Here is a 26,063-nt window from a genome sequence, read left to right on the forward strand (position 1 = left end):
CAGCTTTTGTACTTTAGAATTCTGAAATCTCATGATGCTGGTTTGAAAAATCAATGGCCAATTAAGACCGGGAGAAAAGGCCCTGAGATCAGAGGGTGCCTGTTTGAGGAATAGCAAAGAGACTGGTGTGGTTAGAGGAGAAGCAAGTAAAAGAGAAATAGTCTATACTATCAGAGAGGTAATAGGGGGTTGAGTGCAGAACCTAAAGACTTAGTAAGACAGAGAACAGAGGGATCCCTGAATCTGCAAAGAAAGTAACAAGAAATGGGCCAGGACACAGAAACAAAGCCAATGCCCAGAATAATGCAGCAGGGTATCTAAAAATAGCCTGCAAACTCCTTTAAAGTTGCCTTTCAGAAGCAGATGGAGAAAACCAGGCCCAAGGACATGCCCAGAACATCCACCAGTGACTACTGTGTGACCTTCCAACCGGAGAAACGAGTCTAGGGAGCGAGAGACTATGCAGGCGTGACAAATCCTGTTACAAATCTCAGAGACCTCCGGGACAGGAGCCATCTTGGAAAGCTGCTGCATGTGCACCTTAGTTAACATATCCCTGCCTGTGCCTATGAATAAACATGAATCTTTTCCCGCTCAAGAGCTTTTAAAAACTTGGGCCCATCTTTTGTTCTGTGAGATGGGGTGTGTGTTGCTCTAGGCCCTCCTCTTCTCTGCTTGAAGTCTCTTCAATAAAGCCTTGCTCATGTGGTCAATTACATGCCTTAACCTGCTCATTCGTGACCAGTGAGAGGCATGAACCTTGTTCTGGTAGCGCAATGGCCATTTTTTAAACTGAAAATTTATGTATTCAAGTTGTGGGAAACTAATATCTTTAAGAATTTTAAATTCACTGTACCAGTCCCTTGCACCTTTACTCTCAGACCCCATTCCTGTCCTTCTGTGATAGTCTCTTCACTGTAGGCATCTGGGACTTTGCTTGGCATATCTCTGCTGGGCAATCTCATACATCTATGGTCAGCTGATGGATTGATTGGCAGCTGGGTGATCTAAGATGGCCTTACACAGCTGGCAGTTGGCAGGCTGTTGGCTGGGGTATCTCAGTTCTCTTTTACTTGTTCCGTCAAGTAAACACAGCTTGGGCTGATTGATATGGTGGTGTCAGTGTTTCAGTTACAAAAGAATGAGACTCAATGTGCAAGTGCTTTAAAAACATTTATTTTTAAATTGTGGCAATACATATAACAAAAATTTGCTACTTTAGCTATTTTTAAGTGTACAATTCAACAATAATAATAACTTTCTCAAATTTGTGCAACCATCACCACCATATATTTACAAAATTTTTCATTGTCCCAAATAGAAACACGGTGCCCATTAAACAATATCCCCCCCTTTTCCCCTCGTACCAGCTCCTTAGTAACCTCTAATCTACTTTCTGTCTCTATGAATTTGCCTATATTAGATATTTCACATAAAAGAATCACAGCATACCTGTTCTTTTGCCTCTGACTGATTTCAATTAATGTGATGTTTTCAAGATTCATCCATTTGTAGCATGCAATACAATTTCATTCCTTTTTGTAACAGGATAATATTCCATTGTATACACCACCAAACCAAACCCAGGGCTGTCAAGTCTATTCCGACTCATAGCAACCCTATAGGACAGAGTAGAACTGCCCCATAGAGTTTCCAAGGAGAGCCTGGTGGATTCGAACTGCTGACCCTTTGGTTAGCAGCTGTAGCACTTAACCACTACACCACCAGGGTTTCCTTCCATTCTATAGGTATATCATATTTTGTTTATCCATTCGTCTCTTAATGGACACTTGGGTTGTTTCCCCCATTAGGCTGTTGCGAACAGTGCTGCTATGAACTTTGGTGTACAAATACCTGTTTGTGTTCCTGCTTTCATTTCTTTTGGGTGTATGCCTAGGAGTGGAATTGCTGGGTTATGGACTAGTTCTCCCCATGCATCTGTCAGTTGGTCACTTTGAAGGGGCTTATGTGTTGCTTTGCAGCTGGAAGCTATGCCACTAGTATTCTGATAACAGCAGAATCACCCATGGTGAACAAGGTTTAGCTGAACTTCTAGACCAAGAAAGATTAGGAAGAAGGATCTGGTAGTCTGCTTCTAAAAAATATTAGCAGGTGAAACCTTCTGAATAGCAGTGAAACTCTATGATATAGTGGAAAGAGGCAATGGAAAAGCTCAATATTATCAGTTAGATCCAGGCCAGGGCCTGACTGCAGGACAGACACTCAATTGCTCCTATGCAAGTTCATGCTTAAGCTGAAGAAAATTAGAAGAAGTCCACGGAAGTCAATACCACCTGAATTTAGAGACCATCTCAAGAATAGATGTGACACATTGAACACAAATGACAAAAGACCAGACAAGTTGTGGAATGACATCAAGGACATCATTCATGAAGAAAGCAAGCGGTCATTAAAAAGACAGGAAAGAAAGAAAAAAAAAAGCAAAATTAATGTCAGAAGAGATTCTGAAACTTGTTCCTGAAGGTCAAGTAGCTAAAGTGAATGGAAGAAGCAATGAAGTAAAAGAGCTGAACAGAAGATTTCAAAGGGCTGCTCAAGAAGAGAAAGCATGATGACACATGCAAAGACCTGAAGTTAGAAAACCAAAAAGGAAGAATGTGCTCAGGATTTCTGAAGCTGAAAGAACTGAAGAAAAAATTCAGCCTCTACTTGCAATAGCGAAAGATTCTATGGGCAAAATACTGAACAATGCAGGAAGCATCAAAAGAAGATGAAAGGAATACAGAGTACCAAAAAGAATTTGACGACATTCAATCATTTCAGGAGGTAGCATATGATCAAGAACAGATGGTACTGAAGGAAGAAGTCCAAGCTGCACTGAAGACATTGGCAAAAAAACAAGCCCTCAGGAATTGATGGAATACCAATTGAGATGTTACAACAAACACATGTAGTGCTGGAAGTTTTCGTTCATCTATGCCAAGAAATTTGGAACACAGCTACCTGGCCAAAAACTAGAAGAGATCCATATTTACGCCTATTCCAAAGAAAGGTGATCCAACCGAATATGGAAAGTATTGAACAATATTATTAAAATCATACTCAAGTAAAATTTTGCTGAAGATCATTCAAAAGCGGTTGCAGCAGTACATTGACAGGGAACTGCCAGAAATTCAAGCTAGATTCAGAAGAGGTCATGGAATGAGGAATATCATTGCTGATGTCAGATGAAGGGATATTGGCTCTCTTAGTTATCTAGTGCTGCTATAACAGAGATACCACAAGTGGATGGTGTTAACAAAGAGAATTTTTTTCCCTCACAGCCTAATGGGTTACAAGTCCAAATTCAGGGCATCAGCTCCAGGGCAAGGCTTTCTCTCTCTGTTGGAGCTGGAGGAAGGTCCTTGTCCTCAATCTTCCCATGGTTAAGGAGCTTCTCAGTTGCAGGGACCCCAGGTGCAAAGGACGCCATCTGCTCCCTATGCTTCTTTCTTGGTGGTATGAGGTCCCCAACTCTCTACTTCTTTCCCTTTCCTTTTATCTCTTGAGAGATAAAAGGTGGTGCAGGCCACATCCCAGGGAAACTCCCTTTACCTTGGATCAGGGAGATGATCTAACTAAGAGTGGTGTTACAATCCCACCCTAATCCTCTCAATATAATATTACAATCACAGAATGGAGGACAACAACACATGGCCTAACCAAGTTCACACACACATTTCTGGGGGACATAATTCAATCCATGACACTGGCTGAAAGCAGAGAATACCAGAAAGATATTGTGATAGTTAACGTTGTGTTTCAACTTGGCTGGGCCATGGTTCTCAGTGTTTTGGCAGTCCTATGATGTTTTGATCACTTCCATGATGAGATGTGATATAATGTGATCACCTCTGTGATGGGATCTGCTGTGAGTAGCCAATCAGTTGAAAGGGAGTTTGCTTGAGTGTGTGGTCTGCATCAATTTTAAGTGGACTTTCTGGCAAGACTAGAGGGCTTTTGCTCACTGTGGATCCTGTAGCTGGCTTCAATTTGTCTGATCTCCAATTCTTCTGGTTTGAGCTAGCAGCTTACCTGCAGTCTTGCTTGCTGATCTTGGGATTCATTGATCTTTGCAGCCTGTGAGCAAGAGCCCTGCTCTCTGACCTGCAGATCTTGGATTTGCCACCCCTGTCCCAACCAAACCCACTGCCATTGAGTTGATTCCGACTCATAGCGACCCGATAGGGCAGAGTAGAACTGCCCCACAGAGTTTCCAAGGAGTACGTGGCGGATTCAAACTACTGACCTCTTGGTTAGCAGCAGTGGCACTTAACCACTATGCCACCAGGGTTTCCACCACCCCTGTAGCTATGAGAATTAGGAGAAGCGTCTATCCTGACCCATGGACTTAGGACATTCCAGCTTCTATAACCACATGAGCCATTTCCTTGATATCTCTGTCTCTCTATATATACATTTACATGCTTTACTGGTTTTGCTTCTCTAGAAACCCAGCCTAAGACGTTTGGTACCGAGAGTGGTTCTAGAGGAATGAAAATGTAAGGATGAGTTTTCTAAATTATTTCTCAAGTCTGGATAGTATAAAAGATGTTGATGACTCTGCTTCCAGTAGTAACGAGGGCACTGCTAATTCATGATGTAAGGTGGCAATACAAATATGCAAAATATCACCACCAATAGATGAGGTATTGATGAAAGGTGAGGCTCTGGGTGATTGCATGTGTGATACCTTTCTACAATATTGTCAGAATAAGAAGTATAAGGAACCTGGTTGGTTGTTCCTACTCTCCCTAGACAAACTGTTGAAAGACAGAGATGAGCTCAGGGCTTCAGAGTCAAAGCTCAAGTGACTCATAAATGACCTCAAAGTTTCCACTCATGCCTTGAAAGAAAGCCTTATTTCTTGGTGTAACAGAGTTGATATTGTAGAAAACCAAACCAAGAGTCTTACAGTAAGAGTGGTTGAATTACCAACCTCAAGAGGTATCTGAAGTTAAAGGGAGGGCATTGACTGGGAAGAACTGGAATCCTTAAACTTGGGTTGGGGACATATGGGCAGATAATCAAGTAGCTGGAGACATTCAGCCCAGAAGTTTCGTTGAGTCTTTCCTGCCAACAGAACCAGTCCTCTTATTCCCATCTGAAGAGATTATTCTGTGTTTGTCTGCTAAATCACCCTCCTGAGTAAAACCATTAAGCCTTCCACCTCTATTTAATGAGATTAACCAAGTTGTGTCTAAAGGGCTCTTGTCTGAGTCATTGCCTGGGGCACCACCTGAAGCAGATGCTTTTCAAGACAATGTTGAATGTTCTCCAAACACTTCCCCATCACCAATTTTGGCTTCCAGACCTACAAGTAGACTTAAGCCCCAATGAGCCCCAAAAGGTGAAGTACAATGTGTGACTCAGGAGGAGGTATGCGACACTCCAAAAGAACTCCTTGACTTTTCTAATATGTACAAACAGAAACCTGGGGAATATGTGTGGGAATGGCTATTATGCATATTGGATAATGGTGCAAGGAACATGAAGCTGGATCAGTCTGAGTTTATTGATATGGGTCCACTAAACAGATTCTTTTTTTTTAATGTTAAAATTTTTTAATAAAAATATTTTAAACAATTAAAAACAGCAGCACAGAAAATACCATTAAAATGTGTATACAGGAACATACATTTTAACATTTTGATATACTTTCTGGAACACGGGCTTTTATATTTTGGAACCATGTTAACTCAAAAAAAAAAAAAAAGCAAAGAAGACTGCGGATTAATAGAATAGAGTTACAACCTTGAGAACAGAACTGGACTATTTCTTTGGAGTCCGAATGCCAGGCAGCAGTTAAGTGATATTTTAGAATCAAACAATCTAAATAATTCTTTTCAAAGTAAATATCTAAGAATTATACTACAAAAATATGTGCATATTTATTTACATAATACCATCATATTCTCTGGTCCACTGGTATAGGCATATTTATTAACCTTGGTTATGTTAACTATACATTTCATCAGAACTTTTGCCAGAAGGTCTAAGAACAAGCAACATGTATTTTAAACAAGCAAAAAATTAAAATGAAACCAAATGAATCATCTAATCTACTGGACATTCATTTTGTTAATGACATCAATTACTAGTAACAAGTTCACTAAAAATAAGTAGCACAACTACCATATTCACATAGTAAAATTTAATGAAATGACAATAGTGTATTACTCAGTTTAATTTTAATTAAAACTGACAACTGGTGTGCATCTGACTCATTCCGTTTTTAAGGAGATTCAAACATAAGCCATAGAATTCTATTCTACACAAAATGATATGGATATCTTACTCTTTATCTTTTCTTGTTACAAATTAGAATTAAAAGCTTTCTAAATATGTTCAAATTGAGTTCCTACAGCCAAGTGTCTATAAAGTTAAGAGCTTTGTATGTAGAATTCAGGAATTTTAAAAATTGGGCATGAAAATTATTTGTCTGGGTTTAAATGTGTCTTTTTGCTTGTGATGGGGCATGAGATATTCCTGGTCCAAAAGTGTACTTCATAAAAATAAATGGTCACAGTTCTGTAGAACACCACCTTGCTTTGTCAACAGGCAAGTAATTTTCCACAGTTATAGCTACAAAGTTTCATAATTGGGACTCAGATTATTACTCAGTATATAGCACCCAAAGATTTTTCCTTTCTTTGAATCCCCAGGTAATTTTTGACAAATGTATCCATGGCTTCTCAATTTATAAGGAACAAAACTGTAGGGGAGGGAGATATGTTTTTTGTTTTAATATGTTTAAATGGTTCTTATTTTGTGATAAAGGACTATTATCTGTACTTATGCTTACAGTAACTGTTTCATAAGTGCAACTGGCTTTAACTATTAAAATTGTATACAAGGAAATTAGGGGTGTTGCAGTACTTGGTTGCAAATAATTTGCCGTCTGGAGTTGAGTCAGAAAATGCAATTTCATCAGTGCTGAGAAAACAGCCAAACATGAAGCAATTCCTGAGAGTATCTACTAGTTGTCTTGCAATGCGCTTTCTTCTCTTCAGTCTGAAGACCCAGATTCTACTTATCCCACAGACTGCAGGCTGTGGTACATTTGAACATTGCCAAGCCCTGTGACATTCTTTAGAGCTTGGGGATTCTGGACCAGTTGGTTCAGATAGAACATGGAAAGCCTGTTTGATGGACTCTGCAATTAATCACCCAACTACTTTCTTTTCATCAGATATAAAGAGAAAAGTTTTGGTTTTGTTTGGACATCTAGGAATAACTTGATGGAATCCCAAGTTCTTGGACATCTTCTACCTTCCTGATAGCATAATTTGGATCATGTGGCAGGACCAACACAATTTTTCCATCCCAAAACTCTGCAACTACACGTTCTTTCTTCCAACCTGCATATTTGATTCCCTCCAGAAATCTCTGGTGATACTGAGCATGCTGCAGTTCATCTTCAGGGTTGGAAGCAGTGTAGATCATGCCACAAGACTTGCACGTAGTGGCCCCAAAATGCTTCTGACCTGCATCAATGATGAACTGGTCTTTTATTTCTTTATTTGTATCTCTGGCATTATTCTGCAAGCTGGTCTGTTTCAAGAAGTTAGTAGATACAATGGAGCCCATAGAAGATTGTTCTTCAGCTAGAGATCTTTTTGTATTGACTGAAGACACAGTGAAAATGGGGTACACAATTGACTCTGGAGCAGCTGCCTTGTTCTCACTGAGGGTATCCTCTAAGGGAAATGCTTATTTTCATCAAGTTTATATCCTCTCGAAGATACTACTCCACCTGATGAATCTTTCATTAATTTCTCATTTTTACTTCTTGCACCCAGTAGCTCCATGTTCAGTTCCTTTAACAAGCACTTAGGCACTTGCCTTGTCTCAAAAGTTTTTCTTTCATGGGCAGTCGCTACATCAGAATCTTCAATCACTTCTGATTTATTCTTTCCAGTAGGTCCCAGTAATGACTTATTCTCCAGAGACAATTTTCTAAGGGAAGATTTTTTTCTACTAACAAAAAATGCCACTCCACCCTGGAGTGTAACTTGTGGTTTTATTTTTTGGCTTAATACTCAAGGAGTATTCAGATTATTTTCAACTGAATAACATTTATTCTCTTTCCCCACAATTGGCTTATAAGCTACTCTATTTTGCTTGGAATTTCTAGAATTCCTTGATACAGGTTTGATGCACTTATAACTTGGTTGACATTTAGCAGCACTAAACAGATTCTTAATTCAATGTTTCAGCTCAAGAAGTTAGGAAAGGATCTAACAGTTTATCTGGTTGAGTCACTGAAACATTGATTGCATGGCCAACCCACTGAACCTACTGCCGTCGAGTTGATTCTGACTCATGGCAGCCTACACTAAATCAAGGTGAAGTACAAGACGTGCTTTGGTATACTGTAGAAGAAGGCATCCAAAGACTTAGGGAAATTGGTATGCTAGAGTGGATTTATCAGGTTAGATTCACAGGTCCACACATGAAGTGCCCAGAGGACACACCTTTTACCACAATGTTGAGGAACAAAGTTGTGAAGGGAGCTCTTGCATCCTTGAAGACTGCTGTGATTGCTATTTTATGTAAGTTGTATTTGACCGTGGCAACTGCCCTATGTGAATTAAGACACCTAACTCCAACTGGGTTGATTGGACCCTGCAGTGATAGGGGTCAAGTGACAGCTCTCACTGGACAAAGACAAGGTGGGTGTGGTTACCATAATGGACAGCAGAATCAACACAGTAAACAGAAGAGTCTGACTCCTATGGACTTATGGCATTTTCTCCTTAGTCATGCTGTCCATAGGAGTGAAATAGATAGGAAATATACTAAATATTCACCTAATCTGTACAAGTGGAAGAATTCTAGGTCAAGTGAAGAGCAGTCTAAATGGAATAGGCAGAATAGAGAGCCATGGCTTCTCAGTCAATTCCAAGGCTTGAGTGAGTTTAAAGAATCACAATCCCTTGAATAAAGGGGAGGCTTAGTCCCCTTGATGAAGGACTCCAATTCACAGCCCCAAACTTATACTGTTATTCTTTCTAACGGCCTTCCCCAAAGGAACCTGTGGCCTTTTACGAAAGTGACAGTTCTTCTGGGAAAGGAAATAATCATACTTTTCAGAGACTACTGGATACTGGCTGTGAACAGGCACTAACCCCAGGGGACCCAAAAAGTCACTGTGGATCACCAGTCAGAGGGGGCATATGGAGTTCAGATAGTTAATGCAGTCTTAGCTCATGTCTGTCTCACAGTAGGTCCATTGTGTCCCTGAACCCATTTTGTAGTGATTTCCCCAGTTCCAGGATGCATAATTGGAATAGATATACCCAGCAACTGGCAGAACCCCCACATTGAATCCCTGACAAATGAAGTAAGGACTATGAGGGTAGGAAAAGCCAAGTGGAAGGCATCAGAACTTCCCCTACCTAGGAAAATAGTAAACCAAAGGCTATACCACATTCCTGGAGGGATTGCAGAGATTAGTGCCACCGTAAAGGACTCGAAGTTTGCAGTGGTGGTGATTCTCCCTGAATAATTCCCTGACTAATTTATTGCTTTATTTGCTCTTATAGCTATGTTTTGTTCTGGAGGGGGAGAGAAAAATGATGGAAGCACCAAGGCTTGATTTACTGATGGTGGTCCTTTGGTTGGTTCATTAATGTTTTGTAGAAAATTGAAGACCTGTTGCATTTGTTTACAGAGTTTCCCTGAATGAGTGTGAACAGTGTATATATTCCTAGATAAAGAGCTCAATGTTTGTTGTTGCAATTTAGAAAAGTAGCTTTTGAGAAATTTTCAAAGTACCCAATTCTTTCTAAATTGTAAAGAGGACTCTTGGGATCTCATTACAGAGCTGGCTTGGTTGAGCTATGGTTGATGGTAGAGCTCATTTTCTTCAAGTCCCTAGGGATTCTGTCACCTGGAGAATCAGAACTCATTAGGTATATTTTATTCTTATGCTCAATGCAGCTATTTATAATCTGAAATGTTTCATCTTAGTTCAGTTAATTACAATTGTTTCATTGTTCAGTGATGAGAAGATAACTGCATTTAAACGTGCATCCTGAGGCAGTCTATTTGTGCTTATCTGTTTTATTAATTACTGGTGGTATGCAATTTTAATTCAAGGAAGCTCTTATAATTTAATGATCATAAACCAACCCAGAAAAATCATCAGAGCACACAATTGTTCCAGGACCCAGGGTTTAAATAGTGACATCTCAGATACCAGGAAATTAATCATCATAGGTGCTGAAGGATTTGAATCACCAATGGTGGCCATCAAGGCAAAAGAATGAAATAAAAATATAAATTTCTTATAATCCTCAATGTACTGTTTAGAGCTTTGAAGATTGAATATCTTCTCTTTCACAGACAAGAAGGTGTCAGAGCTTGGAAGTCAGAGAGAACTATTAGAGGTACCTTATTTACATATTTACTCAAAATACATTTATTTCCAAATCAATATGTGTACTATTAATGGTATGATTATTTTATAGAGTCAGTATATGTTAAAATTCTAGTTTCGGAATTACACATTATTTAACAGTAAATTTTGTTATTTGTGATATATTCACTCCTTAGAGAAAAAAAAAATTAAAAATATTCTTTCTCATTTCCCTGTCCTATAGCTTTCCTTCATATTGAGGACGTTTTGCATTTATTAAATTTGTCCTTGTGAAATGTCAGGATATTGTCTAATTCTCCAACTATTTCATCAACTGGCTTTTTCTATTGCACTTTAATGAAGTCAATTGGATGCAGTCCTGAGTGGGTTAGATAATCTTTCTTGATGATCTGAATTTCCACACGATGTTGGGAATAAGCATTCACTTCTTATTCTTTCTTAATTGGAGTCCCTGGGTCGTCAAAATAGTTAATGTATTCAGTAACCAAAAGGCTGGAGTGTTGAGTTCACCCAGAGGCGCCTTAGAATTATCTGATTTCTTTTTGTATTATTTCTCTAGAATTTGCAGATTAATTTAAAGTCAGAACAAGCAATGAGACTTTGTCACAGGCTTCATCCCCTTACCTGAAGTCTCAAGTTCAAGAAGTCCTGTCAAAAATCTGTACCTCAACCACCTCAGGAAAAAGCGCAGCTCATGGTGGCATTCCAGGGAACACAGGAGAGCACTGAAACCTGGACAGCAAATGCGGAACCAGAATCTGCTTTCTTCACAGCGGGCTTTACACTGGTGGAGAAACAGAACGCCAAGGGACCTCTCTCTGGAGCACAGTAATGCAAATCTTTAATATCTCTTGAAAAATAATGTATGTTATTTGGTAAAACAATTTTTCAGAGGTAGAAGAAAGGAAGCTTAGATCTATATGGGCTGATGATTCCGACTTTCTGCCAAAAATCCGAGGTTAAATAAATATTGCAAATCTCTGCAGAGACATTCTCTTTTCTGTCTATGTTATGAAAGAAAGATAAAAGCTATTCTCTATTATAAGGGGTGCACTTGAAGCTATTTCTTGATTTGTGATTTCAGACATTTTGATTAGCAGAAATAAAAAAGGAAAAAGTGGAGATTAAATTAAAAATGATTTGAAATATTGAATTTTATTCATAGTGATTGTGGAGTTAGGAAAGATACTTTAGATTTTTTTCAGAATCTCATAATGTGCATGGAAAATTATCTGAGATTCCAAATCTCAGTAGGAGTTTTTTATCCTTTTCTGATTTATCTATGGGGGCAGAAATGATAATGATATAGTCAAGGAATTAACATCATGGAATTGACTTTAATTTTAAAAGAATTATCATTTTTGTGTTTGTATAGTCATAACTGAATTTTGATTTCATACAACTTGTTTAATTTAAAAATTCAATTAAATATAAAATTTATAAACATTAATTTTTAAAATGCTTGCATTTTTTTCAGAAGATAGGCACAATTATACACATAAACATGTTTGTCAAAATAAATATTATTTATTCATCTCCTGCTCAGATATTATATCTCATGGTATGTGATACATTTCAGAAAGTTATTATTTTTCTTCCTGGCCAACTTGGTCAATGGCAGAAATCAGGCTCAAATATTTATTCTTGGAAAGCAAATTCTGAGGAAATTACCCGATGTCTATATTGAAATGACTATGTTGACCAGTATATTTAGTTAGACTAATGAATGTGTACACTATTGAATCATTGCAACAGATTGATGTCTTTTTCATAATTCTGAGAATAAGAACTTATAATGTGCATAAATAAAATGCACCACTTTTCACCCAATAGCTACATGCAGACACAAATGCTCAAACACCTTGATAGTTAACTATTATTTTTTACTATGAAGATTTTCTTAGGTTTTTTTTTTGTTTGTTTTAAACAAATCTTTCTAGAAGTTATTTTTGCTTCAGGTAGTAAGAAGTTATCTTTCTGTAGTCAGCAATAGGAAACTGTGAAGTTGGACTGTTGACAATGTGTTCAGTTCAACAATGCATGTAGTTATTGGGTGAAAAGTGGTGCATTTTATTTAGGTGCATTTCAAGTACTTATTCTCAGAATTATGTAAAAGACATCAATCTGTGGCCATGATTCAATAGTGTACACATTTATTAGACTAACTGAATATACTGGTCAACATAGTCATTTCAATATAGACATCGGGTAACTTCCTCAGAATTTGCTTTCCAAGAATAAATATTTGAGCCTGATTTCTGCCATTGACCAAGTTGGCCAGGAAGAAAAATAATAACTTTCTGAAACTTTCATCAGTTCTGATATGTTCAAGTTTCCCTAGATGAACTGTATCTGTGTCACATTGCTAAAGAACACAGAACTTCGTAGTATTTCAAATAGAGACTTATATTTTAAATTATTTTTCATCAAACTTAACAAATTGGCTATTTGTTACTACAGAAATAAAACCAAAGCCTTTTCCATTTGTCTACTACCTTCTATCACCCCATTCAGGTAACTTTACAAGATGTCAATCTAAATTTATAAAGAAAATGTTAACTAATAACTTTCAGTAATTTTTCAATATTATTCATGGTGTGACTTAACTTGTCATTTATTAAAAAAATATATTTGGGGTGTTTGCTTTAGGGGTCAGGGATAGAGGGAAGAACACTAGCCATCAAGTCTGCTTTTAAAGCTCCAGAGTAATACAGTGGGAAGGTTAAACAAACACCTACATGGTACATGATTATAATTTTTTCTTATAATAATTTTGGTAACTAATGATTATTGAGACATACTGTGTTACAAACATTGTTCTAAGCACCTTACATATATTACTCATTCAATATTCACCCCAACTTTAGGTATTTTTATTGTTCCATTTTAAGAGATGAGAAAACCGAGCCCAAAAGTGTTATGTAACTTGCCTGGGACCACACAGTTAAATAACTGGCACAGATGAGACATAAACAAACTCTGTGCATGCTTTTAAAGTCCGTGGTATATTGGCTTTCTTTTGGATTTCCCTATACTTGATAAAAGATATACCACAAAAAGAGATGAAGGGCTCAGGGGATTCCTCTTTAAGAAAGAAACTTTTAAATGCTGGCTGAAAGAATAAATAGGAGTTCCCCACAGAAACAGTGGAATGATTTCAGGGACTTCAGATGGGAATGAGTTTGACCTGTTTAAAATAAATAAATAAACAAACACAGAGAGAGCTAGTAGGAATTTGTGAGATGAGAATAAGGCCAGGCAGGTTCATCTCAACCAACTTAAAGAATTTGAATATGTCTTAAATGTAGTGGAAAGTCATTGACCAGTTTTAAGCCCATGGATGATGTGATCTTATTAAATCTTGTAACAAGGCATAAGACTGGATGTAAGGATAGAAGATGATTACCAGAATCTAGAGAGATAATAGTAGTTTCGATTAGAATAGTAGTGGTGGTGGGAAATTTAAAAAGTGAAAGGATCATTAATGTATATTTCTGCATTCAAATTTACCAGTTTTGGTGATAGCCAGTTATTAGGAATGAGGTAGATGAACGTGCCAAGGAGAAACGCCAGATTTCTTACAAAGTAACCTTGGAGATGCTCTGCACTAAGATATGGAAAAAGAGGGATGCTCTTTTCCTTACTCTGACATTAGCCAAATAGATTTTATAGGTGCATTCTCTGATGAAGTAAAAGAATTGTTCATTATATTAAACTTACTAGCTTTACAGAGAATAAGAGTCACATTATTTTAGAACCGTATCTATTGAAGACTCTCAAATTCACTTGTGAAAATATTCAGACCCTGAGTTTAAGAGTGAACTCCTGAAGGTCACATAGATAAAATATATAATACTGAACTCTTCATCATAAAAGAATCTGCAACAAATACCAGATTTCTTGAATGCAATATTTTCTATTCATTCATTTTTAAAAATTCTTGGTATAAATTCTCCCTCTGTTTAGTTCTGTATTTCATTAAACTATTAAGGCAGTTTGTGTTGACAAGTTTCTTCTTCTCCTATTTTTTGATTCAGGCATTGAAGGACCATGGACCAAAACAATCATAGCTCTCTACATGATTTTATTCTGCTTGGCTTCTCTGATCATCCCAAACTGGTGATGGCCCTGTCAGGAATTGTCACCATCTTCTACTTAATTACATTGGTGGGTAACACAGCCATCATTGTTGCATCTGTCCTGGATTTCCATCTGCACAATGCCAATGTATGTTTTCCTCAGGAATTTATCTTTCCTAGATCTGTGTTTAACCACCAGCACCATACCTCAGTTGCTGGTTAATTCATGGGGCCCTGATAAGACCATTAGCTATGTGGGTTGTGTCATTCAACTCTGTGTTAATATGTCTTTGGACTCTACTGAGGGTCTTCTCCTGACTGTCATGTTCTATGATCGTTTTACAGCTATTTGTAAACCCTTGCATTATTTGGTAATCATGAACCCACAACTTTGTCTCAAGATGATTGTCATGGTCTGGGGTGTTAGTCTGGCCTCTTCTGTGGTATTATATACACTCACACTGAATTTGCCTAGGTGTGGAATCAACCTTCTGGATCATTTCTTGTGTGAGTTGCCAGCTATGGTCAAAATAGCTTGTATAGACACCACAACTTTTGAAAAGTCTGTTTTTGCTTTAGGCATTGTCTTTGTCCTTACACCCCTCCTCCTTATTCTTATATCCTATGGTTTCATTGCTCAAGCTGTGCTGAGAATGAAGTCAAAGCAAGCCAAAGAAAAGCAATTAATACCAGTGGATCTCATCTCACTGTGGTGTTCCTCCTCCTTGGAACTGTCATTGTCACGTACCTACAGCCAGGTAACAGTGCCTCCAAAGACCAAGGCAAGTTCTTCACCCTCTTTTACCACATCATCGTTCCAAGTCTCAACCCCCTCATCTATACCTTGAGGAATAAGGACATGAAGGACGCACTAAAGAATTTGGTGAGAGTTGCCTATCAATCTACAAAAATGAAGAAGAGACGGAAATCATAGAAAAATATTAGAGTAAATAAGGCAGTGAAATACATTTTCTAAGTATCTTTAGTTTTTGCTTAGGCAAGTAATCCCTAGATCATAGAGATCAGTTAATATAATAAATCTTGTATGGGAAACTTTTGGGGTTAAAAACAATATAACCAATTTGAGATACACAGGCTTTTGCCATGGATCTGTTGTATCATGGAACTTATGCGAATTCTGTGCATCATGGTAATATTTGTGTGTAGTATTATTTCATAAAATATGTAAATCTTTTATTTCCAGTTATCATGGTGTTTAGCTTTTCATGGGAAAATGTGATGACTTATGAATTAAACTTTAATATTTTTTATGATCGGATATCTTTCTTTAAAAGATTGCATTATTTAATAATTGAAGCCAATCTAGATAGATTTAGAAGGATACATCAATGAAATCTAAAAGTAACCTAATATTTTCTCCTCTGAAAAACCAGTTGCTGTCAAATTGACTATAGTGACCTCATGTGTTTCAGAATAGAACTGTCCACACAGAACTTGTTGCAACACCCAGGAACTCCATTTTCTCTGAACACTTCATAATTCTTGGAATGAGAAGGGGGAGAAGTCCTAGATGATTTACTGGATAATTATGTATTTTCCCAATCAGAACAATACAGCAATAACACACATAAAATATGTTTAATATCAATGGCACGCAACAACAAGGACAGGATATCATTGATGTCCTTGCCTTCTACTTTTAGAGTTGCTTTCAGAAAGAGTTGGTCAGTCCACAAAAAAAAAAAAAAAAATCCCTCAGAGAGAATGTAAGTTCTGTGTTCCTGATGTATACAGTCAAGCTATTCCACCCAATACTCTTGGATTTAGAAAATCTATTCTTTCTCTTAGTACAATTTATAATAATGATAGAAGATATATTAGGTCATTCACTAAGTTCAATATTCTAAATACATCAAAAATATAATAGTGATGGACTCTTAGGAGAACATTACATTTTATAGCAATACATTTTTTTTTCCCTGGTTTTATTTTCTTTTTGGTTTGGGTCTCTTCTTTGTTTGGGCTGCAAGTTACACTAATATTTCAAATATTTAATCTCTCTTGTATCTCCCTTAAATAAATGTTCGTACATATTAAATCACAATAAATCCTTTAAATATACTGACCTTCTAAAAGCTAATCTGTACTGAATGGGTGTTATGAAGATTATCAAGAAGGGCAGCTTCTTTGGTTCCTGCCAGGTCCAGGAGGACCTGACCAGACTGCAGTCCTCAGACCTCATTTTCCTCATCCATCCATCCCCCCAGAAACTCCTTAAAAAATGGTTTGATTCCCTTCCCCAATGTGACTTGAAAAGGAAAGTGGTGATAATAGTAAGTAATAATGATGAAAATTAAATCTAATTTTCTCTTTAATGAGAGGTCACTTTTCTGCCTAAGATCTCACAGCAACATTCTTGAGAATTTATTACACCAACATTCATAAGAATTTAGAACAAAATTTAACTCATCTAACTTAAATGGTCTACCAACAAAGGGAAATATTCTTGAAGGCATATGAAGTGATTATAGGGGAAGAAAAGTATGAAAGAAATGTTAGACTGGGACTCCAAAATTTACCATGAGGAAAAAAAAATCACTTAACAGTTCTAAGCCTTTATTTTCTTTTTAAATTTAAAATGGATATTAAAATGACCCTACACAATATATACTTGGTTTGAGATTCAAAAAAGATAAATCAGGGGGACGAGCCAACCTGGCACTGTAGACAGAAGCACTATGATGTACCCACACAGCAAAGACCTGAAAAACTAAGTAAAACAAAGACATATGTCAATCCTGGACCCCTAAGCATCAAATGAAGAGATAAAGAACTCAACCAACCATCAAATGGAATAAAAGACTGACAAAAGAACAGAAAGCAAACAGAAATACAAAGTGGAGGACCCCTACCACCTAATGCAGCACGAGTTTGCCATTTTGAACTCCTCAGCCACTGAGAATGGTAGACAAGGAGTACGGGAAGACAACTTCGAGGAGCTCCCAGCAGGAGACACATCAGTTGGTAACCAGCGATACGCACATCCCCATCCTTCACCCTTCTCCCCCTGCTTGGCCTATGTCACTTCCCGGTGGGCAATGTTGACTACTAAGAACAAAGAAAACACCCTTGATTTTATTTCTAATCTGAAAATGAGATACTTTAAAATCTCACCAATTTAGATATCTGCTGTAGGCTTTAGGTAATTATTTTTAATTATTTTATGTAAACTCAGTGTCACGGATTGAATTGTGTCCCCTCAGAAATATGCGTCAACTTGGTTAGGCCATGATTCCCAGTATTGTGTGAACGTCCTCCATTTTGTGATTGAAGTTTTATGTTAAGTGGATTAGGGTAGGATTGTAACACCACCCTTACTCAGGTCACCTCCCTGATCCAGGGTAAAGGGAGTATCCCTGGGGTGTGGCCTGCACCATATTTTATCTCTCAAGAGATAAAAGGAAAGGGAAGCAAGCAGAGAGTTTGGGACCTCATACCACCAAGAAAGCAGTAACAGGAGTAGAGCTCATCCTTTGGACCTGGGATCCCTGTGCCTGATAAGCTCCTAGATTGAGGGATGGGATGATTGAGGACAAGAACCTTCCTCCAGAGCTGACAGAGAGAGAAAGTCTCCCCTGGAGCTGACAGCTTGAATTTGGACATTTAGCCTACTTTATTGTGAGGAAATAAATTTCTCTTTGTTAAAGCAATCCACTTATGGTATTTCTGTTATACCAGCACTACATGACTAAAACAGTCAGTTTTTAGTTTATCAAAAGATTTTGCCTTAAACGGATGTTGCATTGATTAAATGTTCTTTTCGAAGTTTTTAAGTTATTTAAAATGTCCTCTTTAATGTATTAATATTAATTTCATGGATTTAATTGATCTATTATCATCCTTGCATTTCTAGGGTTTTGAATGACTGATTTTTCTGAAGTAGATCACCAGGCCTCTCTCCCTACATGCCCCTGGGTGGACTCAAACTACCAACCTTTCAGTTAACAGCCAAGTGTGTTAACCATTTGCACCATCCCACGGACTCCTTAAGAAATTTAGTAGGTCACAAAGAGTGGTATTCCTATTACAAAAGCGTTTGGCAAAAATAACTGAAATGCTTTTAAAATCAAAACCAAAACTTTTGGTAGAGCTGGATTCTAATAATAATTCTACTGATAAACTCCAGAATAGTTTCCATTAGGTTACTTGGCTGCATGAGCTCCATTGGAGCCTAGAAATGTGGTAGTGCTCAAACTTTGCCTCACACAAGACACTGGCTTGTTGAGAAATCAATATTTTATTGTGCTTGTCATCTTAAAAACACATCGATTTAAGTTTATAAGACATAATAGATATAAACACATATGGCTGTTTAAATGTTCTGGCAATTCCTTATATAGGTGGGGAATTAATGAGCCGAAATCAATAAAAAACAACATTCTCGGATTTAGTTCACTTGTTTATTTCTAACCCTTTTCCTGTCTTCTAAATTAAAAAGAAAATGTTTGCCCCTCAATTCCCTGAATAATTGCCTATTTACTCTTATGGCTACCTTATGTTCTGGAGGGGAGAGCGAGGAATGAGGGAAGCGCTACTGTTTGATTTATTAATGGTACTCCTTTGGTTCTTTCATCACTGTTTTCTGAGAAATTGAAGAACTGTTGGGAACTGTTCATGCAATCTCCCTGAATGAGTGTGGACAACCTTTTCAGACCTGGATAAAGAGCTCAGTATTTGTTGTATAGAGCGAGAAAAGTAATTAGAGAAATTTTCAAAGTATCTAATTCTTTCAAAACAGAACAGAGGGGAGGCGGAGCCAAATGGCAGAATAGACAGACGCTTCTGTCGAGCCCTCTTTACAACAAAGACCCAAAAAAACAAGTGAAACAAGTATATTTGTGACAAGCTGGGAGCCCTGAGCATCAAAGGCAAGCTTAGACAATGAACTGAGGGGCAGGGGAAGGAAGCAACCCTTCAGAAGCGGAGGGGAGTTGCCGGACCTGAATTTCGGGGAGCTCTCAGGCACCATTCCCGGAGCGGCAGCAGTGGCAGAGGGCTGGTCCTAGCATTCGGCCACAGTTTCTTCAGGGAGAAGCAGCCAGCGACACAGCCCACTCACACCTCCGAAACCTGAGCAGAAGGGTGTTTTCCACAAAAGCTAAGTACTTGTGTATATTTTACCGAGCCCCACCCACCCCCAAACCAGCTTCAGTGACTGAATCCGTAGGCCTGAGATAGACCCTGGTGAGCACCTGGAGCCGTCCTCCCGGCCTTGAGGAAGGAAAAAATTTGCAACTGGGGGGAAAAGATAATTTGCTAGCTCCATTAACTGGGAGAGCTCAAGACAGAAGCAGCTCCTGTCCAGGCATAAACCATCCGTGGACCTTGAGCACCTTTCCCTTCTGCATGTACCTGTGTGGGCCTATTTTGGGAGAATAGACCCTAGTTGGCAAGCTCCAACCATTTCAGCAGTGTGGTGGAGAGATGGGTGTTTGACATTTGACATTGCTTTGCCTATTAAACAAGGTCCTCACCTACCCACAACAGGGACCTAAGGACTGGTGGCTCTAGGTGGGTGGCCCAGCCACCTGCGACAGGGTCCCAGGGATAACTGGTACCTCCCAGTCCTTACAATGAAAACTTTGGGTGCCCATGGTCCCTCTGCAGGGCCCACCCACCAGCATGCTCTAGGGAAGAGAGATGTGTTTTCCTCAGAGACACTTAGGGGTCAGTTCTCAGCTCTCTGCCTTGTTCAGAGCATGACCCCCTGCTACAATCAGATAAGGGTATATACGCCAATCACCCCTGCCCCTCTAAGACTGTAGGGCAGAGCCTGTACCACACTCTTGATATCAGCTACCTGGAAACCTGAGCTGAATTCGTACAAGAAAACTGAATGGACTCCTAGACTGATGTACATGATAATAGCTCTAGCCAGCTGGGGACAAGACAGCAGACATCCAAAGGCAAAAATAATCAAACTAGCTCACTCAAGCAACCCATAGGGGTATACCAAAACAAAACAAAGCAAGCAGCTACCACAAAGTCAGCAAGCATAAACTAATAAAACAACTTACAGATGACCCAGAGACAACAGTCAATATCAAGTCACACAAAGAAACAGGCCATGATCACCTCAACAGGCTCTCAAAGAATCCAGGGATCTTGTAGATGAAAGTGCATTCCTGGAATTACCAGATGCAGAATACAAAAGTTTAATATACCAAACCCTTCAAGACATCAGGAAGGAAATGAGACAATACACAGAACAAGCCAAGGAACACACAGATAAAGCAACTGAAGAACTCAGAAATATTATTCAGGAACATAATGAAAAGTTTAATAAGCTGGAAAAATCCATAGACAGCAATCAGAAATTCAGAAGATTAACAATAAAATTACAGAATTAGATAACTCAGTAGAAAGTCAGAGGAGCAGAACTGAGCAAGTAGAAGCTAGAATTTCTGAACTCGAAGATAAATCACTTGACACTAATATATTTGAAGAAAAACCAGATAAAAGAATTAAAAAAAAATGAAGAAACCTTAAGAATCATGTGAGAAATAACCTAAGAGTGATTGGAGTACCAGAAAAAGGAGGGATAACAGAAAATACAGAGAAAATTGTTGAGGATTTGTTGGCAGAAAACTTCCCTGATATTGTGAAAGATGAGAAGATATCTATCCAACATGCTCTTCAAACTCCACATAAGGTAGACCTTAAAAGAAAGTCACCAAGACATATTATAATCAAGCTTTCCAAAACCAAAGATAAGGAGACAATTATAAGAGCAGTGAGGGATAACAGAAAAGTCACCTACAAAGGACAGCCAAGAAGAAAAAGCTCAGACTACTCAGCAGAAACCATGCTGGCAAGAAGGCAATGGGATGACATATTTAAAAAATTGAAGGAAAAAAATTGCCTGCAAAGAATCATATATCCATCAAAAATGTCTCTTAAATATGAAGGTGAAACTAAGACATTTCCAGATAAACACAAGTTGAGGGAATTCGTAAAAACCAAACAAAAACTACAAGAAATACTAAAGGGAGTTCTTTGGTTAGAAAATCAATAATATCAGGTATCAACCCAAGACTAGAACACTGGGCAGAGCAACCAGAAGTCAACCCAGACAGGGAAACCCCCCCCAAAAAACAAACAAATCAAGATTTAAAAAAAAAAAGTGCCCAACACAGGGTAACGGCGATGTTATTATTTAAAAGACAACGTTAAAATAATAAAGAGGGACTAAGAAATGTAATCATACACCTTCCATATGGAGAGTAACATATGTCAATACAAAGAAATAAAAGTTAGTTATAAATTTAGAAAAATAGGGGTAAATAATAAGGTAACCACAAAGTAGAGAAACTATCCTACTCATCAAAATAAAATACAAGGGAAAAATATAGACTCAGAAGATACAAAATCAACAACAACAAATATGAGGAAAGGGCTATATATAAAGAAAATCAACTCAGCACATAAAATCAAGTGGGAAAAAGAAGCTGCTAACAAACAAAAAAGGATGTTAAAATTATAGCACTAAATTCATACCTATCCATAATTACCCTGAATGCAAATGGACTAAATGCACCAACAAAGAGACAGAGAGTGGCAGAATGGATTAAAAAACAAGATCCGTCTATATGCTGCTACAAGAGACACCCCTCAGACTTAGAGACATAAACAAACTAAAACTCAAAGGATGGAAAAAATATGTCAAGGAAACAACAAGCAAAAAAGAGCAGGAGTGGCAATATTAATTTCCGACAAAATAGACTTTAAAGCTAAATCCATCAGAAAGGATAAGGAAGTACAATATATAATGATTAAAGGGACAATAGACCAAGAAGATATAACCATAAAAAACAAACAAAAAAACCCCACAAAAACCATACTAAAAACTCATGCACCCAATGACAGGGCTGCAAGATACGTAAAACAAACTCTATCAGCATTGAAAAGTGAGGTAGACAGCTCCGCAATAATAGTAGGAGACTTCAACACACCACTTTCCTTGAAGGACAGGACATCCAGAAAGAAGCTCAATAAACAGAATATCTAAATGCCGAAATCAACCAACTTGACCTCGTAGACGTATACAGAACACTCCACCCAACAGCTGCAAAGTACACTTTCTTTTCTAGTGCACATGGAACGTTCTCTAGAATAGACCACATATTAGGTCATAAAGCAAGCCTTAGCAGAATCCAAAACACTGAAATATTACAAAGCATCTTCTCTGACCATAAGGTCATAAAAGTGGAAATCAATCACAGGAAAAGCAGGGAAAAGAAATCAAACACTTGGAAACTGAACAATACCCTGATCAAAAAAGACTGGATTATAGAAGACATTAAGGATGGAACAAAGAAATTCGTAGAATCCAATGAGAATGAAAACACTCCCTATCAGAACCTTTGGGACACAGCAAAAGCGGTGCTAAGAAGCCAATTTATATCAGTAAATGCACACATCCAAAAAGAAGAAAGGGCCAAAATCAAAGAACTATCCCTACAACTTGAACAAATAGAAAGAGAGCAACAAAAGAAACCCACAGGCACCAGAAGAAAACAAATAATAAAAATTAGAGCTGAACTAAATAAAATAGAAAACAGAAAAACAATTGAAAGAATTAACAAGACCAAAAGCTGGTTTTTTGAAAAACTCAACAAAATTGATAAACCATTGGCCAAACTGACAAAAGAAAAACAGAAGGGGAAGCAAATAACCCAAATAAGAAATGAGATGGGCAATATTACAGCAGACCCAACTGAAATTAAAAGAATCATATCAGATTACTATGAAAAACTATACTCCAACAAATTTGAAAACCTAGAAGAAATGGATGAATTCCTAGAAACACACTACCTACCTAAACTAACACAAACAGAGGTAGAACAACTAAATAGACCCATAACAAAAGAAGAGATTGAAAAGGTAATCAAAAAACTCTCAACAAAAAAAAAGCCCTGGTCCAGACGGCTTCACTGCAGAGTTCTACCAAACTTTCAGAGAAGAGTTAACACCACTACTACTAAAGGTATTGCAGAGCATAGAAAAGGATGGATTACTACCAAATTCATTCTATGAAGCCACTATATCCCTGATACCAAAACCACATAAAGACACCACAAGAAAATCATAGACCTATATCCCTCATGAATGTAGATGTGAAAATCCTCAACAAAATTGTAGCCAAAGGAATTCAACAACATATCAAAAAAATAATTCACCATGACCAATTGGGATTCATACCAGCTATGCAGGGATGATTCAACATTAGAAAAACAATTAATGTAAACCACCACATAAGTAAAACAAAAGACAAGAATCACATGATTTTATCAATTGATGCAGAAAAGGCATTGGACAAAGTTCAACACTCATTCATGATAAAAAATCTCAGCAAAATAGGAATAGAAGGAAAATTCCTCAACATAATAAAGGGCATTTATACAAAGCCAACAGCCAACATCACCCTAAATGGAGAGAGCCTGAAAACATTTCCATTTAGATTGGGAACCAGACAAGGGCACCCTTTATTACCACTCTTATTTGACATCGTGCTGGAAGTCCTAAGCAGAGCAATTAGGCTAGATAAAGAAATAAAGCGCATCCAGATTGACAAGGAAGAAGTCAAAGTATCTCTGTCTGCAGATGACACGATCTTATATACAGGAAACCCTAAGGAATCCTCCAGAAAACTACTGAAACTAATAGAAGAGTTCAGCAGAGTATCGGGATACAAGATAAACATACAAAAATCAGTTGGATTCCTCTACACCAACAAAAATAACATCGAAGAGGAAATCATGAAATCAATGCCATTTACAGTAGCCTCCAAGAAGATAAAATACTTAGGAATAAATCTTACCAGAGGTGTAAAAGACTTATACAGAGAAAACTACAGTACACTTCTGCAAGAAACCAAGAGACTTACATAAGTGGAAGAACATACCTTGCTCGTGGATAGGAAGACTTAACATTATAAAAACGTCTATTCTACCAAAATTGATCTCTACATTTAATGCAATTCTCATCCAAATCCCAATGACATTCTTCAGCGAGATGGAGAAACAAATCACCAATTACATATGGAAGGGAAAGAGGCCCTGGATAAATAAGGCATTACTGAAAAAAGAAGAACAAAGTAGGAGGCCTTTCTTTACCTGATTTTAGAACCTATTATACCGCCACAGTAGTAAAAGCAGCCTGGTACTGGTACAACAACAGATACATGCACCAATGGAACAGAATTGGGAATCCAGACATAAATCCATCCACATATGAGCAGTTGATATTTGACAAAGGCCCCAAAACAGTGAAATGGGGAAAAGACAGTCTTTTTAACAAATGGTGCTGGCATAACTGGATATTTATCTGCAAAAAAAAAATGGAAACAAGACCCATATCTCACTCCATGCACAAAAACCAACTCAAAATGGATCAAAGGCCTAAATATAAAACCTAAAACGATAAAGATCATGGAAGAAAAAATAGGACAACGTTAGAAGCCCTAATACATGGCATAAACATTATAGAAAACATTATATATAACATAGAGGAAACTAGATAACTGGGAAAAAAGATAACTGGGAGCTCCTAATAATCAAACACTTATGCTCATCCAAAGACTTCACCAAAAGAGTAAAAAGACTACCTACAGACAGAAAAAGTTTTGAGCTAAGACTTTTCTGATCAGCACCTGATCTCTAAAATCTATGTAATACTGCAAAAACTCAACTGCAAAAAGACAAATAACCCAATTAAAAATGGACAAAAGATATGAATAGACACTTCACTAAAGAAGACATTCAGACAGCTAACAAATATATGAGGAAATGCTCACAATCATTAGCCATTAGAGAAGTGCAGATCAAAACTACAATGAGATTTCATCTCACTCCAACGAGGCTGGCATTAATCCAAAAAACACAAACTAATAAACACTGGAGAGGCTGTGGAGAGATTGGAACACTTCTACACTGCTGGTGGGAATGTCAAATGGTACAACCACTTTGGAAATCGATTTGGCGCTTCTTTAAAAAGCTAGAAATAGAACTACCATAGGATCCAGCAATCCCACTCCTTGGAATATATCCTAGAGAAATAAGAGCCTTTACACAAACAGATACATGCACACCCACGTTTATTGCAGCACTGTTTACAATAGCAAAAACATGGAAGCAACCAAGGTGCCCATCGACGGATGACTAGATAAGTAAATTGTGGTATATTCACACAATGGAATACTACGCATCGATAAAGAACAGTGAGGAGTCTGTGAAACATTTCATAACATGGAGGAACCTGGAAGGCACTATGCTGAGTGAAATTAGGCAGTTGCGAAACGACAAATATTATATAAGACCACTATTATAAGAACTTGAGAAACAGTTTAAACTGAGAAGAAAACTTTCTTTTGTAGTTATGAGAGGGGGGAGGGAGGTAGGATGGGACAGGTTTATTCACTAATTAGATAGTAGATAAGAACTACTCTGTGTGAAGGGAAAGACAGCACACAGTACAGGGGAGGTTAGCACAACTGGACTAAATCAAAAGCAAAGAAGTTTCCAGGATAAACTGAATGCTTCGAAGGCCAGTGTAGCAGGGGCAGGGGTCCGGGGACCATA

The 26,063-nt window shown here is 37.8% G+C and overlaps 2 pseudogenes; one reads left to right on the plus strand and one right to left on the minus strand.

The window, feature by feature from the left end:
* Positions 1-6,833: 6,833 nt before the first annotated feature.
* Positions 6,834-10,258, minus strand: LOC126063467 (N-acetyltransferase ESCO2-like; annotated as a pseudogene).
* Positions 10,259-14,434: 4,176 nt separating this feature from the next.
* On the plus strand, positions 14,435-15,397 carry LOC126070651 (olfactory receptor 2W1-like; annotated as a pseudogene).
* Positions 15,398-26,063: the final 10,666 nt, after the last annotated feature.

This window comes from Elephas maximus, chromosome 1 (genome assembly GCF_024166365.1).
Source record: "Elephas maximus indicus isolate mEleMax1 chromosome 1, mEleMax1 primary haplotype, whole genome shotgun sequence".
NCBI classification, from domain to species: domain Eukaryota; kingdom Metazoa; phylum Chordata; class Mammalia; order Proboscidea; family Elephantidae; genus Elephas; species Elephas maximus.